Source organism: Castanea sativa, chromosome 11 (assembly GCF_040712315.1).
Source record: "Castanea sativa cultivar Marrone di Chiusa Pesio chromosome 11, ASM4071231v1".
NCBI classification, from domain to species: Eukaryota; Viridiplantae; Streptophyta; class Magnoliopsida; order Fagales; family Fagaceae; genus Castanea; species Castanea sativa.
This window is the reverse complement of record NC_134023.1, coordinates 58,627,020-58,634,592: the sequence shown is the minus strand read 5'-3', so window position 1 is coordinate 58,634,592 and position 7,573 is coordinate 58,627,020. Positions and strand designations below refer to the sequence as shown.

The following is a 7,573-nucleotide window of genomic DNA, read 5'->3' as shown; positions in this document are numbered from 1 at the left end:
TTTATTCATTTTGATACACTTGTATCCTCTTCTTATAACAAATATAATAATAATAAAAAGTCATCCATTGAAATTGTTTTTAATAATAATAATTATTAGGGTTTTTTTTTTACCTTGTCGCGCGAGATATTTAGAAAAATTTAGTTTTGAACTTGAGTTTGAGATGATAAACTGAGTTCACTTCTCGCATCAACACTAATCGGTAGTCATTGCTAGAAGTCGTAGTAGAAGTTTACACAAAGACAATAAGCCCGCCAATAAGGAATTTACGCAAAACTCATCAATAACCACATCTTAATCTACAACTCACAACAAAATGGATGTGTTCGAACTTCGAAGCAATGTTATGAAAGTGGGAGAGAGAACGCTATATACTCATCTACCAAACACAAGTGCTCCAAGCCCAAAGGTGTTGCAAGTGCTTTAAGCCCACGTTGCAACTTTTCTCTTGGACCATTGTTGAAGTTAGAGACCATCAATTGTCTTCCATAGTTCCATATCATACTCTTCTAAATGTTTCAAATGGACTTTCTATGTGGGCTTTAGCTACATCCCACCTGAAGAAAAAGAGAACGAATAACGGGCTTGACACTATTTGGTTTCCGTTGTGCTGCCTGTACTGGGCCCGGAAAAACGGGCCTGTAATATATATATATATATATATATTTTTTTTTTTTTTTTGAGAAAGTGGCCTGTGATATGTGATCCTGTTTTATTTTTATTTGTTTATATAGACCAAATGACTATAATACTATAGAAAATAGTGTCTAGTTAATGTTACTTTCTACATTTAAAAAAGAAAAAAAAAAGAGTTATGTTACTTTACTGCCTATTAGCCTAACAACATATTATCCCATTTGATTTTTTTAAAGGGGTCTTGCCTAAGGGCAACTACTCTATAATTATGAGGAAAGTCCTTGCAGTGTGACACTTAAATACTAATCGTGGTAGGTTTGCTATAAGTAATGCGGGCTGTGAAGGTGAGTGGCCTCTTGTAGAGCCCTTTTCTAGGTGGAGTTTGGTTGTCAATCTTTACGTAGTTTTTCCTCTTTTTTTGGTGTAGATTGTCAAAAAACTTAGGGGTTTGGTCGTTTAGTGGTATAGCTTGACAATGTTTTTTTTTTTTTTTTTTGAGAGTTTCAACCTATGGCGTCCGCTTCTGATGAGTGTCCTTTGTCATTAGACCAAGACACCAATCAATTTTTGGTGTAGACGGAGATTTAACCCTAGATCTCTTATTCAACTATCAAAAATTTTACCAGTTAAGCTAACTGGAACCCATTAGCTTAACAATGTTTGATTGCTTTAACCAATGAGCTATGTTTGGGCCCCCAATTGGGCAAGCATCATTGAACTCGACACAATGCTAAATGACCAATTGATAGTCATAGACTTGGGCTTGGCTCATTAGGCTAGGGTGCCCCATCTTAGACTTGTATGATTTCCCTCCCGCTGACTAAGCATTAGCATACTAGCATCTGAGTTCTTAAAAAATTTATTATTTTAAATTCAAAAAAATTATTTTATCTATTTGACCATGCAATTTAATAACTCACCCAACATCTTATTTTTTATCTTAACATACAACATATTAAAATAATATAAACTACTCAATTAAATAGTATAAATCTACAAACCATGAACAATATAAAAGAAGAGAGAGAGTGAGTGAGAAGTTAATAAAATAAAGAAATTTAAGTTTACAAACTATGGCCAATATTTTATAAAAGTAACAACTTACTATAATTGGGTTGCAAATTTTTATTAGAAATAACAATCTTTGTAATGCTGAGGTAAATTTCCAACTAGCAACCATTTGGGAGAGAATATCATTAGTTAGCACGCGATTGAAACAATTCAGTAAAATAGCATTTCGAGTCTTTTAGACTCAAGTTTACTGTAGCTACTCGAGCCTAAAAGACTTGATTTCAATGGGCTGGCACAGCTGAGGTGGAGGCTGAAATCCATGTGGAACTTGAGATTTAGACACTCAAGTTTCGTTTTCTCTTCAATCTGTTTTTTCCTTCTTTGTTTTCTCCTTCGCCCACACCCCAATGATTTCTCTAACTCTCAAAACCCCAAACCCACTTCCGAAGACAACAAACCCAAAAAACAAAAAAAAAAACAAAAAACAAAAAACAAAAACAAAAACAAAACAAAACAAAACCAAGCAACAATACCAAACAAGAACATCAAACCCAAGCGCACTTCGGTGCTGAGATCAACAAACCCAAGCCGCTCCGGTGCCGAGATCGTTATTTTTGGGTTTGGGTTTTTGCTCCGGTGCCAAGATATTATGAATCCATAGGTTTGGGATGTTGCTCCGGATCCGAGATTTGATGAATCTATGGGTGAGGTATTTAGAAAAGGAAGATCAGGGAGAACGGATGAGGGAATGAAGAAAGGAAAATCGAGTGTCTAAAACTCAAGTTCTATGTGGTTCCACGTGGAAAATTGTCCACGTAAGTGTATGAAAAAATCCTGAACTCGAGGATTAAAAGCTCGAGTTTTGCATTGATCTCGAGTTTTAAATACTTGAGATGCTAGTTTCCGAGATAGTTTTGAAACGTGACAACTAACGAAATTCTTTTATATTTAAGGTTAATTGGAAAAAAAAAAAAAATCTTCTAATGCTTGTATGGTGGTTTGATGGTTTAAAATAGCAATTTGAGGTTTTCCGCCCTATTATTAATGCTCTAAAAACGTAGAATGAAATAATGATAAGGATATTGTCAAATATTAATCAAGACAAAAAAAAAAAAAAAAAACTCTTTTGTAATCAAACCCAAAGAGTTGCCAGACCTAGTTATAAAAATTAGATTTTTTTTTTTTTTTTGAAAAGGTCTTTGAGTAGGCATAGGGCGTGGTTGAGTCCAAAGCCAGAGTGAGACCAACTTCAGGCCCATAACCTAGGGCCTAGAATCCAAATCCATCTTTTGTCTTCCATATCACACTCCTATAATATATTTCTAATGGATTTTCTATGTGGGCTTAAACGGGCCCGACACTATTGGGTTTTATAATTTATGTTGTGCTACCTGAAATGGGCATGGAAAAACAAGCTTTAGCAATAGTTAATGGAAATTGTTTATTTAAATCGAATATGATGTGATCCTGTGTTATTTTTATTTGCTTATATAGACCAAATGTCTAATACTGTAGAAAAAAATTTCAAGTTAATGTTACTTTACATTTAGACAAAATAAAATAATAATAAAAAGTTAATGTTACTTTACTTGCTTGTGCAATTTTGAGGGGTTTTTTTTCACCTTTTGGCTAAATCTTTTTATATGAAAATTGTGCTTAAATAGCAGTTAATTAATGATATATATATATATATATATATATATATATATATATATATATATATATATATATTGTTTACAATCCAACCCAACTCACATGGGTTGGGGTTAAGTTGATTTTTTACATGGTGATGGGTTGGGTTGGGTTGGAAATTTCTCAATTGGACAAGAATCATAAAAGCCTTATTTTTATATATGAAACAATATTTTTGGCATACTGAGTTTGTATATGAGCCGGACGACTGCCCTGTCGCTTTACATAAGAGAATTGTACTTTTTTAAACTCTTGTAGTTTTTGGTGAATACCCTCAATGATGGTGGCAATACCGATTGGTGGTTCACTAGACCCCAACAATACAGAAATGACAATCTAAGAATCACTCTCCACAACCACATCACGAACGCCCACGTCACATGCAAACACAATGCCTTCCTCCATGGCTTAGCTTTAGTTTCAAGTGGACCCAAAGAAACAGAAAGTCTTTTACTTAGTGCCGCCTCCACACAACCTGCAAAATCACGAATAAGAACACCTACTCCCACTATCTAAGATTGGACAAAAGTCGCCCCATCCACATCAACTTTGAACCAAGGATCCATCGATGGTTGCCACTGCACAATGTCATCATAAGTAGGCTGGTTTAATTTGAAGTTCACTGTTTGGAACTCATCCAGTAAATAGTGAGCCTTCTATAGAATGACCGAGGCTTAAGACCGCACCTTAATTAATTATTAGAGAGAGAGAATAAAATTCTTAAAAAAAAAAAAAAAAAAAAAAACATAAACTATAGTACTAGATGGTTTTGCGTTAGCATTATAGGTAAAAATTATTTCAACTATGGTTAAACCTAACCCAATGCAGGCCAAAAAATGGGCTTCAAGTAAAATTTCACATTGAGGGCTAATTCATAAGAATTTGGGCTCTAGTAGGCCCATGACCGTCTCAATAAGTCAATAATCGACCGTGCCCAACTTGTACATGATTCGTAATCTTGATTTAGGGTTTGGAAAAACACGAATTCCGCACAAAGAATCGTCTACTTAGTTTCCTTCAGGTTTAGAGTATCTGTCTTATATAATTATGGGTTCGAATTCAATTCAGAAAGATGTGTGCTTTGTTCCTACGTTATGTGAAGACGTGTTGGTTGAAATACTATGTAGGCTGTCTTAGAAAAATCTAATTCGATACAAATGTGTTTCCAAAGATTGGTACTATATTATTGCGTAGACTTGTGTTCCAATTGTCTCTGCAAATACTACTCTTTCTGAACTTCACTTTCAAATTACCACACGGTAATTTCTGATGACATGTCTTGTGTTAGCATACTCTCACCTATGGATGTGAAAGGCCGCTATTTGGATGAATTAATAATGTCTTTAGATGAACATGTCATGGACTACATTTCTTTAGAATACGAAAATCATGATAGTGACATACTTGACCAACTCACTAAGAACTTCCTTGACAGCTGCAATGGCCTCCTTTTATTTTAAGAAGCCCTCTACACGCCATTATTATGTGTGCAATCCTACCACCAAAGAATCTGTGGACATTCCCTACTATGATCATCGCAACGAATGTACGTGTCGAATCTGCATTAGCTTTTGACCCTTGCAAATCCCTACATTTCAAAATTATTTACTTTCCTACACTTGAGTTTACTGATGTAAAAGATTTCTGGCTTGACACGTTTTCTTCAGAAACTGGGAAGTGAGTCAGATGTACCATGCAATATGATTTTGACCACCTTCAGATTGAAGGGCGCAGTTGATATAAGCACTTTGTTTACATGGATGGCATGTTGTACCGGTTGTTGACTTCATCTAAAGCTCTTAGTATTGACCTGAATCTAGCTAGTGCACATATTATTAACAATTCGGAGGACACAAATAATTATTTATTTCCAGCAATTATTGGAGTATCAAAGGGTCATCTTTGTTATTCCATGAAAATCTCCATGGATTTTAAAGTTCAACATCAAATCCTTTGACGTATTGACGAGGATTTTGAGTTTCTGGTTTGCAATAGCTTCAGAACTAATATGGCTTGTACCCTATGCAATTCATCCAAAATCTGATGTCATCTTTCTAGGAACTCCACGGAGCATTATAAGCTGGCATATCAAAACCAATAGGTTTAGAATACTTTATAAAGCAGAGGATATTAACACGGCAATACCTGGGAATTGTACTCCACTTCGGGTGTACTATCGTTGCCTCATCCCATTAAAGCCAGTACTGGGCATGAGAAATTGTAGATCAAATCAATTGTAAGTGGCTCTATTGCTTCTTCTTTTTTAAATCTATTTTATATACATTGGCTTTATTTCTTGGTTCAATAACTTGTCTTGTTGCTCTTTTATATTGCCCTTTTAGTTTTGAACTTTTTGGTTTGGTAAAATCTGAAAAGAGTGCCACACACAAACTTTAAAGGTCCGTTTGATTGGAGGAGTGGAAAAGTGGGAGGATGAAAAATTGTGGGAGGATAGAAAATATTTGGTTTTCCTTCTTGTGTGTTTGGTTGAAGGGGTGGAAAAGTGGGAGGGTGGAAAACTCTTTTGTTTGGTTGGAGAGAAAAAATGAAGGATGGAAAATATAATTTATATAAATTAACTATTATACCCTTGTTACATAATATATAAAAAATAGATTTATTTGTACTCATTAAATAATATAAAATTTACCACTTCATACATATATAATTATATTTTATTTTTATTATTATAATGTAAAAATTACAATAGAGTACATATAAATTTAATTGGGCAAAAGATTTTGTAACCAACAAAAACGTGGTCAGCAAATTTACTACTTTCACGTTGCTGTGCTGATTAAATAAGGCAAAAGAGAGAGAGAGAGAGAGAGAAGAGAACCTGGACGTTGCTGTGAAGGTGGAGTGATAAGGATGAGAAAAGGCAAAAGTCATTAGGTCATGAATAAAGTGAGGGGTAGGTGAAAGGGTATTTTTGTAAAATACATTTCTCAGCACTTTTCCCTTCTCATTTTCCTCACAATTTGGGAGGATAAAAAAAAGTGGGTTTGGGAGAGAAAACTTTCTCCCCTATTTTCTGGCTCTCCCATTTTCTTTTCTCAATCAAACAGTGGAAAATAACATTTTCCACCCTATTTTCCATCCTCTTCGTTTTCACCCCAATCAAACACACCCTAAACTTATTGCTCAAACCTAGTCATATTTGTACTTGTTAATAGTACAGATCAAAACTGAAAAAGTTTGTTTTTTAATCTCAGTCATTTGATAATATAGTAAAAGAAAAATGTTGATCATTTTTGTGAGTGATTAGCATTGCATGAGTTTTCAATAGATTTGAATATTAGAAATAAGTTCTTTTGTCATCATTGAACATGTTGAGCTCTCTTTACTATATTTATCCTGTATTGTTTTTCTCTTTTTGTTTTAACTTTTGTGAAATATTGCTCTTCTCCTCTTTGCTCAATTTTTATCTTTCACTTATGTTTTCATTTTCCTCTTTGAATTGAACAGAGTAGTGAATTTCGAGGGCAAAAAAGTTCAGAGTCAAGAAATATCGTCATGGGATCCTGTAATGCAATTTCAAGTTTGAAAAGTTAGTTTGGTGACCAAATTGAAGATGGGTGTTTCTGATTTCTCCTGGTGAAAGTAAGTTATGGCTTAATAGGGATTAGGATGTAGTTGGAGTTTGATATTTTGTTTGAATTGTTGGTTTTAAAATGATATCCTTGTAATCTAACTCTTAGTGTCATAATGAGCTAATTTTTGCCTCCAGGTTGTAATTTATTCTTAAAAATTGAAATTGTGAGAAAATCTTCTCTCTCTTCTATGATCTTTAGCAATACTTAACAGTAACATATTTGCGATCATCGTGCATTATTTGTTTTTTAAATGCGGGTTGTTGGGATAGATAAAACGAAATACACTATAATATCAGATGTCATTTTTTAGATTTTAGAGGCATTTATGTCATTTCAAATTTCATAGGTATTTTGGCAATTTTTAGGTTTTAGTAGCATTTTGACATTTTTTTTTTTTTAATTCGAGGGCATTTCATACATTTTTTAGGTTATAGAGGGCATTTTTGTCATTTTTTAGGTTTCAGATGTATTTTAATAAATTTTTAAGTTTTGGGGGCATTTACATAATTATTTAAAGTTTCAAGGCTATTTCAGTCTTTTTCTAGGTTTTGAGGTATTTACGTCATTTTTCAGGTTATAAGGGTATTTCAATCATTTCCTTAGTTTCCATAGGCATTTTTATCATTTTTTATAAGTTT

The 7,573-nt window shown here is 33.8% G+C and overlaps 1 pseudogene; it reads left to right on the top strand.

The window, feature by feature from the left end:
• The first annotated feature begins 4,386 nt into the window (after positions 1–4,386).
• On the top strand, positions 4,387–5,296 carry LOC142616808 (F-box protein At2g15640-like; annotated as a pseudogene).
• The last annotated feature ends 2,277 nt before the right edge of the window (positions 5,297–7,573 follow it).